Here is a 13,426-nt window from a genome sequence, read left to right as displayed (position 1 = left end):
TGGTGAAGATTATAAATCGTGGCTTGAAAGAAAGTCTGGCGAAATATATATATGCCATGGACGTACTCACTGTGGATGAGCTGCGCCAAGAGTGCCTAGAAGTGGAGAGGCACATGGGTCGCAGATGCCGAACGGGGTACCTGCAGCCGTCGCGTTGTCCACAAGGAACGAGGCCCGTAGTCCACGAGGTTGAAGTACCACTACATCGTACAGAAACGCCGCCGGGAGAACTGGAGGAACTGCAGACAGTTCGATCACGTCTTTAGTGACTGCCTGTCCAAGGAGCGGAAAATATTCTGCTATAGGTGTGGAAAGCCGGACACTTTCTGCTCCCAGTGCGAAAACTGTCCGGGAAACCCCAGAGGGAGCTCGGTGATGGCGGGGCAGACGCGTTCCGGGACGGCGACCGCGGGAAAGCGGGAGAGGGGTACCTACAAAAGCCAATAATCATGGAAAAGGAGACGGAGAGTTGGAATAAGGATCAGGATAAGGCGTATTATAATAATTATATAAGCAAAGGAGGAACACTTAGGGGCTTACCGTATGAAGAACGTGTTCGGGCATACATGTCGGCCCGAAATATAATTTTTGGTGAGCGACAGCTGGAAGGGATGACACTAGCTAGCCGGAGAGTGGTGAAGGCACGTGGTGAAGGCAAGTGCGCGCTTCCGCAGACGCAGGATTACCCGGCGCCAGGTCGGCGAAGCGGTGAGACGGGAGGATTGTATAGACCCACGCGTATTCGCCGAAGTGGAAGTCGCCGGGGCCAAGATGAAAGGGTTGCAGGACACGGGGGCCTCAGTCAGTCTGTTGGGACGAGGATGCCGGAAGTTAGTGGAGGAACTGGGATGGGAAGCGCGGCCATACGAATCGATGGTAAGGACAGCGGCGGGTGCCAATCGCCCAATTTTGGGTCGCGTGGTTCTGCCTGTGAAATACGAGAATAGAAAGGAAGATATCTTATTTTACATATGCCCGGACCTGCGACAGGAACTATACCTGGAGATCGACTTCTGGCGGGTCTTCGAGATTGTACCAGAGCTGCTCGGTCCGCCCAGAAAGCCAGGAACACCACCAGAGGCATCTGAGGTAACGGTAGCGAACCCTGAGGTGGCATATTACCGGGACGACGACGACTGCGCGGCGAATTCGGAAATGTCGGACCTGGACAGCGATCAAAAGAGTCAGTTGGAAAGCGTGAAGCGCAGATTTCTCCAAATTGCGAAGGATGGCCTAGGGAAAACTCACCTGCTGCAGCCCCGAATTCAGCTGATCGAGGGAGCAGAACCCGTGAAGGACACACATTATCCGCTGCCTCCGGCCAAACAGAAGATCGTGTGGGCCGAGGTGGATAAAATGCTAAAGTCAGGCATCATCGAGGAGAGTGACAGCCCCTGGAGCAACCGGACGACGGTGGTGATGAGGCCTGGGAAGAACAGGTTTTGCTTAGAGGTCAGGAAACTAAACAGGGTGACGGTAAAGGACGCTTACCCACTTCCATGCATCGAGGGCATCCTATCGCGAATCGACGAGACTCATTTTATCTCTAGCGTCGCGTTCTGGCAGATCGAGATGGAGGAGAAGAGCAGGGCGTATACGGCGTTTACCGTACCAGGGAGGCCGCTGTACCAGTTCTGCCACTTGCCATTTGGGCTCTGCAACGCCGCTCAACAACTTTGCAGGCTCATGGACAAAGTAATCCCGGGCGAATCTGAGGTCCAACGTGTTCGTATACCTAGACGATTTGCTGATAATATCGGCAGATTTTCCAACGCACCTAAAATACTTGGAATGGGTGGCAGAGTGTCTGTGTCACCTGCTTCCGCAACCTAAACTTCCTGGGTTTCATCATAGGCGGCGGGACGCTGCGCATGGATCCGGGAAGAGTAGAAGAGATCCGGAACATCCCGAATCCGAGGATGGTCAAGGAAGTACGAAGGTTCTTAGGTACAACGGGGTGGTATCGACGATTCATAAAGAACTTCGCCGAGATCTTGGTACCGTTGACTGATGCCCTTAAGAAGAGAACGGGTAGATTTGTGTTGAGTGACGAGGACATGAATGCCATAGAAAGCTTGAAGTTAGCCCTCACCACAGCCCCGGTGTAAGTTTACGCGAATTTTCGAACACCATTCTTCATCCAATGCGACGCATCTCACTACGGAATAGGAGCGGTGTTGTTCCAGCTAGACGACGAGCAACAGGAAAGGCCGATCGCATTCTTCTCGACCAAACTCAACAAGCACCGGCCTAGCCGTCAAACTGGCCATACATCGATTCCGACCGTACGTGGAGATGATGCCGTTCGCGGTAATCACGCGAGCCTGCAGTGGCTTATGAGTCTCAAAGACTTGAGCGGGAGATAAGCCCGGTGGTCCCTAGAACTGCAAGCGTTCCCTTTCTCCATGCAGTACCGCAAGGGAGCCGACAACGTCGTCGCAGACACGTTGTCCCGAAGCGTGGAAGAGGTCGAACTGACCCCAGAGGATCTGTTGGGATTTCAGACAACGGAGTTCGGGAGCATCGAATATCGAGGGCTGATAAAAGATTTGATGAACCAACAAGGGAAGTTGCCGGATCTTAGAGTGCAGGAAGGATTTCTGTTCAAGAGGACCGTGAACGAGAGCTTGGAGGATGAGGTCGAGGGCATAAATTGAAAGCTTTGGGTGCCGGAGTCGCTGACTGCAGGACTTATCCAACAAGCACACGCGGACGAGACTTCAATTCATGGAGGCATGAGGAAAACGCTGCACGCGCTGCACAGGCAATATTATTGGCCCAACATGGCCATAAAAGTCAGGGACTATGTACGGAAATGCGATACATGCAAGGAGACCAAGGCACAAAACTAACAGATGCAGGTCGGAATTGGGGAAGAAGTGCGCACCGACCGCCCCTTCCAGAAGCTATATATCGAGTTCTTGGGGCAGTATCCACGGTCGAAACGAGGGCATGCGTGGATATTCGTCGTCGTAGACCACTTCTCGAAATTTACCTTCCTGAAGGCCATGAGGGAAGCCACCGCGGCGGATGTCGCGAACTTCCTAGTGCATGAGGTGTTCTTCAAATTCGACGTGCCGGAAGTGATCCATTCGGATAATGGACGACAATTCATGTCAAAGTCTTCGATGCGATGGTCCAGGCGTTTGGCATTACTCAACTGCGCACACCAGTGTATTCGCCTCGGGGCAACGCCGCCGAACGCGTGAACCGCACAGTGCTGTCTGCAATCAAACCCTACCTGGGTCAGGATCATCGGGATTGGGACGCGTACCAGAGGTGGAAGTGGCGATCCGGAATGCTGTCCACAGCGCTACGGGAGTGGCTCCGTTCTTCGCGGTCTTTGGACAGCAGATGTACCTGAATGGTTCCAGTAACGAACTGGCCAGAAAGCTGAGATCATTGGCCGATCACAGTATTTCTGACCTTGACGCGAAGGACAGACTGGCTGTAATCCGAAGCCAATTCAAGGACCACCTGCACACCGCATACGAGCGAAGTCGCCAAAAATACGACCACCGCGCGCGCCAACTCCATCTGGAACCGGGACAGGAAGTGTGGAGGCGCAACTTCGCACTAAGCGGCTTCGGCAAAACCTTCAATGCCAAGTTCGCCCGAAAATTCTTGAAGAGCCGAGTCGTCCGAGCCGTGGGCACCAACGCCTACGAGTTAGAAGATCTCCAGGGACGCGTGCTAGGCGTCTTCCACGCAAAAGATATACGAACATAATCGTAATTTGCTCACTTCCCTGCTAGGCAATGGCGGCGGCAGCGCCCGTCCTCCCTTTTTTTCTTTTGGGTCAGTGCGAATATATAGATTACTTGTCGTGGGTGTGGCCTACGTTGGGCATCGTTATTAGCCGGCTGGGTCAATCCATGAAATGCGCACACAGATTCCTTGTAACGGTCATTCATGTCGTTACAATAATCTGCTTGGTGATGTTGCATTTGACGTTATCGGCAGCACCGAGGGTTTACTTAGTTGGTTGCGTGCGATATTATCGGCCACGCCGATATCTTTTCGTCATATGGTCAGAGTATGCGGGGTGAAGCTGCGTCCACGGCGGAGCCCAAATTTTTGAAGGGTGGCAACGCCAGACTTGCGATCCACGGCGCCAAAAGCGACGATTGCTATTGGCCGCCCGGTTCTCTCTTAAAAAGAATATGAGGACTGTGGATCGCATGCCCTTCGATATGCCCTTGGCCGTCATTTGGGCCATTGACCCAAAAAAATGCAGCTGTGCAGATGTGCAGCAACGGTGCCCCCTCGCCAATGTATGCGTGTGCCGAAATTCGGCACCGATGATGTTGCTGCCCAAATGTAAAGTGAGTTCGACTTTGTCAGCGGAGGTTGGATATTTTATTTTGCCGACCACGGAGCATGTGCTTAACCTAAAAGAAAAAATCAAAGCCATACATTTGTTCATGACGGGCTTTCTTTATTAGTAATTGCTTAATCCTTATGTGCTAACGTATTGCAAAAGAAAAAACTTAAAACTTAAGTGCGCCGAGATGAACCAAAAAAAAAAAAGGAGAAAAAGAAATAAAAATTAACGGCTCCGGCAACAGAGGGACCAGCTCCCGCACCAGAGAAGCCCACGAAACATACACCAACGACCGGACGCCAACAACGAAGAAGCGGCCACAGGCGAGACCACGCCCACATCCTCCGAGTGAGCCCGTTCCATTTTGCCCATCCTCGTTCGAGCCCTTGGCAGAGAAATGATGGAGACTCCTGACCGTACTCCTGAAAAAGAGCAGATTTTGTTGTCGTTAAATTTAGTTTTTTTTGTTTTTATAAATTATATCTATACATACATAGGTACTTACGACGAGCTTCACTTTAGAGTGCGAACGGTGAGGGGAACTCCAAAGGTGATGCATCTGCGCCTGTAAAATATGAAAATGTGAAATTAACACTTGCGCGAAATATGCTCACATACTTACCTAATTGGAATTATCCATATATATCCCCTTACCACCCCCAGGGAGCTCTTTAGGTACGGTAAGGTAGAATTAAGCGATTTAATACAGATTTATATCACCTACCTGTTGCACGACTGATTATCGTGACATACCCCGTTTTACGTAGTTGTGTGGGCACATTGTTCCTAAATTGGCGCAACGATTGCCTCTAAATTGCCTCCGTGCGTGTTTCTTTTGCGGCGACTATCAATATCTTTGTAGTAATTCGTCGCCTGTTTCATATAGTGCTGTTAAAATAAAAAAAATGAATTCTGCAAGATAAGAGAAAAATTTAGGAATGAATACCCTTTGTCCATAAGTATAAATATATGCAACGTTAATACGCACCCGGGGAAGAAATGTTCACGTGCCTGAATACTAATCCATCTGAATGGAGACCTCGTGCAAATTAGAAAGAAATAAAATAAATATTAATGCCCATAATTATAAGAATACACCAACCATTATACGCACCTGTGAAGTTAACCAAATATCCACGTGCATGAGATTCTAAATAGCTGCAAAAACAAATGACATAAGCGATGATTATAATACCGTATCTGATGAGAGAAATATCCGGCTAAATTTTCTTCGTTGGGATAAGTTGGCATAACAGCCGGCACAGGCTGATGGCCATCTAATGGACAAAATAAGGGAGACGAGTGTAGGTGATCGTCTCAAGGTTGGGCGGGTACGCTGGGTCCGGAACCGGGCCCGATCTGGAAGAGTAAGGTGGATAAATAGTGTTTTTTGTTAATTTATATTGAATGTCTCACCTTTGTTGTTTACATTTTCATAGTAATTACAGCTGTTTATTTTGTTCATGAGTTAGAAGTTCCGATTGTTTGACGTTATCGATTTGTGGCTCGCTTTGCATAGTGCTGTGTAAGTCTGTTTTGCTACAGACGTGTAGCTTTGTTGTTATCGATTGTGCGGACTGCGGACTGCCAGGGATGGGACTACACCCAGAGAAACCGATGAGCCAGCCGGCACGGCCCATCGAGAAACACGCAGTTCCGTAACAAAGCTGCTTAAAACATTCAAGTACCAAGAGGTGCAATATTGAAATGTTATGTGCAAAATGCAAAAAATCCCACCACACAATGCTTCACTTTGGAAGAAGAGAAATAGTGAACACATGCGTGGCTGAAAGGCAAGGCACGAAAAATTGCGGGCATTAATTGATAATGTGCGACCCATTATCTAACTAACTACAATCATACCTGAGAAGGCAGCCCAGATACTAAAATTACCTAGATGGAGGGCGAGCACAAGAATTAGTGGAGTATCAATGAATATTGATAAGTAAAAATAAATACACATGCTATAATTGATCCGCAATTTTTAAAAGCAGGTAGAGTAGATATAGATGTCGGAACCGACCTCTATACATACATTTTAAAAATGGAGCAAAAATCGACGGGCTTCTCGGAGAGAACACAGAATTCGGGTGGATAGAGTCTGGGTGCACGAAATCCAAAGGAGAGGAAAACATAGTCGCGTTAACCATTGAGGTTATCGAATTGGAGACATTTCGGGAGATAGAAGTTGAGGATAAAAAAGATGCAGAAACTAACAGTGTTAAGAGACTCCAGTTTCACAACCAGTAGTTATCGATGCTTCCGCAAAAACCACGAACAACAAAAGTTTGAATGATATAATGTGGGTGGGACCTCTGGTTTCTGGTCCAAAAAGATATTTTCGACGTCGTATTAAAAGTAGTGGCAGTTTGCCATCTATGCAGATAGAAAATATGTATGGGCAGATTAATGTTGATATAAAGGATCAACCATACTTGTATATTCTGTGGAGAGAGACACCAAATAAACAGATTAAATCTACAAGCTCACAACGGTTACATACGGTACCGCGTCAACCCTATACTTAGCAACAAGAGTGCTGGTTGAAATAGCAAATGTAAAAATTAAATCATTGGGGAAACATATCTGTTGGATTCTGCAGCAGCCGCATCAAATCAGCATAAGCAAACACTCATGTAAACAAGAGAAGAGGTCGTAATCTTAGTCTAGTGAAACAGCTGTTTATTATAAAAAAAGTCCGCAAGCCTCTCTTGCACTTGTCGCAGCTTCTATAAAATTACATAATTCTTTTTATCTTGTGCAGTCGTTCGTTGTTGATTGAGGCAAAGCGAAGAGCCACAGCCAAATAACCTTGCAATTTGTATACATTCGCCGAATAGACTGAATTATAACGTGTTGTTGTGAAAGGTCAAAAATGTACTTATTTCTTGGCTTAGGTTCTAAGCAGTTGCTAAAAAACATTAGTACCTCAACAATATCAGAAAACAAAAGATATTTCTTTGAAGCTAGCGGATTGTTTTAATTTGAGAATATGGATTGTAAATTAACCAGTGATTATAGAACATGTATAAAATAGTAAGGAAAATACAGCTTCATGGATTCGCGGATGTATCAGAGAAAGCATACGCAGCAGTGGTATATGAAAAAGTATGTAATTCAGTCACGATAATAGCCAGCAAGAGTAAGGTAAGCTTAATATAAAATAGAAAAACCATACCGAAATTAGAACTATGCGCAGCGTATCTGTAAGCAAAATAATGAAAATAATAATTGAGTCAATAACAAAGTATGACTGTACAATTACTTTGGCCCGGATAAAAAATAGTACAAATAAGAACAAGTTAATAAAAAACAAGCAAGAGGTTCTAGTCGGGAGCTCCCGACTAGGGAATACCCTGAAACCTCTTATTCCAACGCCAAATTAAAAAAAAAAAAGTTCCATTGGCAGGGTTCGAACTCGCAACTAATACTTGTATACAACGTATTACTTGCTAACGACTCTACTCACAGACAAGCCAGCAAAAAAAAAAAAAAATAGTTTCCCATGTAGGACTCGAACTCGCGACAGACCGCAACACTTGCTATGCCTTTACTTAACAGCCGCACCAATAATTAAGTATTATCGAGAAAAAAAACAACTTAGCTGAAGCAGACGCGCACGAATGTGTGTGTGTACATTTATACACAAATTCTTGATGTTTTCGCTAGCTGTGCCATCCAACTTTGATTTGTTCATAACCGAACTTAATGAAATTTTCTACAGTATATCTTATTGTACCATATAATATTTGTGTATTCTTAAAAAGTCAATTGCATTTAAATTGTGGCTTAAATTGGTTGGCAATACAAGTTGGGTTATTAACTTGAATTATAGCTATGAGGTTATAGCGGGGAGGCGGCGATAGGTATAAAATGAAAGATACTTGATATATATATATAATACTCTATAAGCAACATATCAAGTTTGGTGACTCTAGCTCTTAATATTTACCAAAATTGCTAAAAAAAAAAACAGGATGTCCATGTCTATTTTTATCGATTGCTTGGAAACGGAGTAAGTTATCGATTATCATAGACAAACTCGATCTGCGCAGGCACTAGGAGGACCTACATATCAGGTCTTTAGCTCTTATAGGTTCTGAGATCCTTGCGACCGTCCGTATGTATGAACGCAAGGATCTCAGCTCCTATAAGAGCTAGAGACTTGAAATGTAGATGTAGGTGCTCCTAGTGCCTGCGCAGATCGAGTTTGTTTCCGATAATCGATAACTTACTCCGTTTCCAAGCAATCGATAAAAATCGATATAGAGTCACCTAACATGATATGTTGCTTCTTTAATTTACACCTATCGCCACCTCCCCGCTACCACACCAGATCTATAAATCAAGTTAATAACCCAACTTTTGTTGCCAACCAATTTAAGCCACAATTTAAATGCAATTGACTTTTTAAGAATACACAAATATTCTATGGTACAATAAGATATACTGTAGAAATTTTCATAAAGATCGGTTAAGAAAAACCAAAGTTATATGAAACTGCGCAATTGGATGGGGCAGCAGCTTTAAGAATTTCTGTATACATGTACACATGCGCGTCTGCTTCGCGTTCTAACAGCATGCTAATTACACCTTTTTTCTGTAATGCTATTTTAGTTCCTTTTAAGTACTTAAATACTTAATTATTGGTGTGGCTGCTGAGTAGAGGCATAGCAAGTGGTGCGGTCTGTCGCGTGTTCGAGCCCTACCGGGGAAAATATTTTTATTTTGTTTTTTTGCTGGTGTGGTTGTTGAGTAGAGTCGACAGCAAGTAATGCGGTCAGTTGCGAGTTTGAACCCTGCAAGGGATTTTTTTTTTTAATTTATTAAGTTTTAGAATAAGAGGGTTCAGGGTATTCCCTAGTCGGGAGCTCCCGACTAGAACCTCTTACTTGTTTTTCTTTTTGCTGGTTTGTCTGTTGAGTAGAGTCGTCAGCAAGTAATACGGTTAGTTGCGAGTTCGAACCCTGCCAAGGTAACTTTATTTTTATAATTTATCTTTATTACTTCAAACGAGCGCGTTGCGCGAACTGCATTTTGGCGCTGGAATAAGAGGGTTCAGGGTATTCCCTATTCGGGACCCCCCGAGTAGAACCTCTTACTTGTTTGAAATAGTGAAGCCTCAGAAAGCAACTTCCGTTGATTTCAAGGTTGGTTGGCAAGGTTGTTTATATCATTTTCAGATGTTTACCTGCGTGATCCCTTAAAATGTCATCTAGAGCTCTTTGAAGTATGGAAGGGGAGTTCTATAGACCGAAGGCCAGTCTTTTCCCCCATCAATCTTTTTTGGTACCACCATTGTGTGGTGACCGTGAAGGTCTGATAATGCCGTCTCTCAGCAAAAATTTTGTATCTATTTTTCTATTTGTGCTTTTAATGATTCGACGTAGTTCTTATTTTACCCTGTACCTTGGTAGTAAATGTAAGTTACAGGGAGCGAATACCTCCACGTGGGCTTCCGTCAGTTGATCGATTTATTGCTTCCGAGTTTTTGACATGTGATCTGTTCTAATTCTTATATTGTTAACGGCCTGTGTCTTTAGTTCCTTTATGTTAATTCTGTAATTTCCATTTATTATTAGTATTTCGTGCCGTACGTCTATGACAGCGTTCTGCTGGTTTAAGATATCATTACCCAGAATGCCATGGAAAGTTTTGAGTGTTGGGAAAAGGAAGAATTTAATAGGAAACCAAGAAGTTTAAGACGAGTATGCTGGGTAACTATCGTTTACCCACCAACGGAATTGGCGAAGAAGGGTTGTTCGCTGGGTTTGGGGATCTGAACTAAATCGGACTGAATATAGTTTTCATTGGATTCGAAGTGTCATGCCATTTCCCACTTTGCACTGATAGTATGGCAACGAGGAACTTTTTAATCTAAAAAATAAACGTCTGAGGCATCTGCCGATACGGGCATGAATCCTTTCTCATTGTCCTCTTGATATTAAATAGGTAGTTCTGCAACTCCCTATTGCCGTCGGCTCCATATTGCCGGTGGCAATGTTAAATTGCCTTTGGAATTTCTGAGGGGGTCCAGTGTAGGCAGCGGCAGGTGGTCGTTTTCCTGCTAGATCATTATTCTGAGGTTTGTTCATATAATTTTTATGTTTTGACCTAATAGACGGATCGATTTCCGTTTCGGTTCGGGTTGTTGAGCCTGTGGGCGCGGTGGCGCTGGGAAGTTCTGCCTATGAGGTGCGGCCTGTTGGTGGTACACCATATTGTTGCTGCATGGGATGGGATACCTGATATTAATACATTAGAGAAGGTCATGTGCCTTGCGTTTGATAGTTTGCGTTCGATCGAACTTCCGGTGTGTAGTACAACCTGGGGACCAACCATGTTATTTAACACTGGTCTTAGCCCTTGGTGTTCTGTTACTATTTGATTTGGAACTTGTCTAGGTGGTAAGGTGGAGCCTGCTGTTTATATTTTAGAAGGAATGCGTTCCTATGCTTCTGATTTTCTACTAATCCACACAAATAAAGTGCGTGGCTCAAGTCTCTCGATTCTTTAATAGTTAATAAGCGAGGTAAATCGCCATTAAGCCCACGTACAATGCTATTCAAAGCTTTATCCCGATAATTTTTGATAAAAGCTCTCACGGTTTCAGCTCATTCTACTTGAGAGCTAATTTGGTTTAGTATCAGAGACAGCTGGTGGTAGACTGCCTGGTAGAATTCACTTATGGTCTTTTGACCTTGTACCAAAGATAAAATTTGATATTCGATGGTTTTCAGATCTCGCTTGTCAGCATAGTACGACGACAGAGAACTGGATATTGCCCTTCAGTTCATGGGAGTGTTATATGATTCTAGTACTTCGTCGGCTTCTCCGAATATTTTTTATTTCGTATAGCTAGAGTAACCAAGTAATAAACTCATTATGGGATCTACATTTTTCTTCTAGGAGCTAAATGTAGTTTTATCCCCGGAGAATTCCCTCATTAATCGCGTTATCTCTGGGATTTTCTGGTGTTCGCTTTCAGGTTCTGGCCTTGCGAGTGGTATATTGGACAAAATATTTACCCTGTCAGGGCTGTCCATAGCTTGTCTAGACCTACAATAACATCCCTAAGTTTTGGGCTAACAACAGGTGTGCTGCTAGCTGGTTTCTCGGCCCTCGCAGCATTGCTACGTGGTAACTGGCGGTGGGACACGCTTGGCCCAAGCAAAAGGCAGTTAATAGCTTCGGACAATTCGTCTTGCATTTTGCTCGGTTTTTATGGTCTTAATGCGGACCACACAAACAATTCTTTACGGACCACTTATAGGGTATACTTCTGTGGATTAATTTTATGTAAGGTGATTGAGCAATATACATATTTTCTTTAATTTTTACTAAGATTGAGACATTTAAAATAGTAACGAAAAACATGTAAAATGTGTGTTCGATAATCAATTTAGAAGTGGGTTGAAATGTCAGAATTATTTTCACCGATATTGAGAAAAGGGAGTTTGAATTATCTAGTTATTTAAATTCTATAATAATGTGATGTATAATGTAATATGTTTACTTATATCATATTATTGTTTAATTTTTTCTTTAATTCTTTGAAAGTCATTTATTAAATTTTTTCTTTGAGATTTTTTTTCGAGTTATTCTATGTTATATGTTCACTTTTATTTTATTTTTTGGTTTTTTCTTTTTTAAACAGTGACTGGAGCTCCTTAGTGACACTTCAGACGTTGTTTCTCTGCGAATGAATGAAACAGGCAGTCGGCGGTACGACCGGAGATAATTTAGCCAAACGCGGTAAAGACTATTGTTATCTTTACTAAATCGCACTCGTGCAACGGAAAGAGGGACTTCTGCAAGGTTTCATTAAGATAGCTTTAAAACTGAGAGACTTGTTGGCATAAAAACAGACAGACGGCCATCGCTATATCGACTCGACTGTTGATACTGATCAAGAATATATATACTGTATAGGGTCGGAGATGTCTCCTTCTATGCGTTACATTTCACGATAAAATTATAATACCCTCTGCAAGGGTATAATAACTGAAGAGATAAACAAGTAAGAGGTTCTGGTCGGGAGCTCCCGACTAGGGGATACCCTGAACCCTCTTCTTCCAACATCAAATGAATATATACATATATTCTATTTTAGAAGCTATATTCAAGTTTGGTGACTCTAGCTCTTATTATTTACCAAAATAGCCCAAAAAACATGATATCGATATCGATTTTTATCGATTGCTTGGAAACGGAGTAAGTTATCGATTTTTGGAAACAAACTTGATCTGCGCGGGAACTAGGAGCATCTACAATTCAAGTCTCTAGCTCTTATAGGTTCTGAGATCCTTGCGTTCATACATACGGACGGACGGACAGACAGACGGACATGGCTAGATCGACTCGGCTATTGATGCTGATCAAGAATATATATACTTTATGGGTCGGAGAAGCTTCCTTCTGCCTGTTACATACATTTGGATTTTGCACAGATACACAAATACAAATAAGCAAGAACAAACAAATAAATTTGTGACAGAAAAAAGTGCCTACGTCAGAAAAATGAAATTGAAAAAAAAGGAAAATATTAGTGAAATATGTAAACCCATTTTGGTATAAAAATGGGATATTAAGACTTCTTAATTCAAATGAGGATTTTAATGTCAAACATTCAATCATTTTAGACAATGCTCACATGGCTTCTCTAATATTTAAAAACCCAAATAAGGAGACGTTACACAGAGAAATTAACCTAATGAGAAATCATATTCGAAAAAAATACTGAATAGTCGAATTAAGAAATATCTGAATGGATGTGTTAGATGTACTAGGCACAGAAAAACAAATAATGGGAAATCTCCTGAAATATAGGATAAGGAAATCCTTCCCGTACTTAAATAAAAATAATAAAGATGGAAGGAGAAGCTCTAAGAGGCTTTAAATCTCAAAGTTAGGATAAACGATGATGATGATACTCATGCTGTTTTGCCAAGTACATCTTATAGTGCTAAAAAATATTTGTGTATTCTCAAAAAGTCTATTGCATTTAAATTATGGATTATATTGGTGACAGCATAAATTGGTTTATTTACTTGATTTATAGCTATGAGGTAGTAGCGACAGTTAGGATCCACTGTGAAAAAA

The 13,426-nt window shown here is 43.1% G+C and overlaps 1 long non-coding RNA gene across 2 annotated transcripts; it reads right to left on the bottom strand.

Moving 5' to 3' along the window:
* Positions 1–4,857: 4,857 nt before the first annotated feature.
* Positions 4,858–5,678, bottom strand: LOC115760394. 2 transcript variants are annotated; one of them, XR_004017631.1, is made up of 3 exons: positions 5,313–5,678; positions 4,947–5,236; positions 4,858–4,889 (listed from the first exon to the last, which is right to left on the bottom strand). It is a non-coding gene; the product is annotated as an uncharacterized LOC115760394 (long non-coding RNA). The 2 variants fall into 2 exon arrangements; XR_004017632.1 differs by having other exon boundaries at positions 4,888–4,993; positions 5,049–5,236.
* Between the last annotated feature and the right edge of the window lie 7,748 nt (positions 5,679–13,426).

The sequence above is a fragment of the Drosophila novamexicana genome, unplaced genomic scaffold (assembly GCF_003285875.2).
Source record: "Drosophila novamexicana strain 15010-1031.04,08,12 unplaced genomic scaffold, DnovRS2.1 tig00000434-arrow-pilon, whole genome shotgun sequence".
Classification (NCBI taxonomy): Eukaryota; Metazoa; Arthropoda; class Insecta; order Diptera; family Drosophilidae; genus Drosophila; species Drosophila novamexicana.
This window is presented reverse-complemented; position numbering and strand designations above follow the sequence as displayed.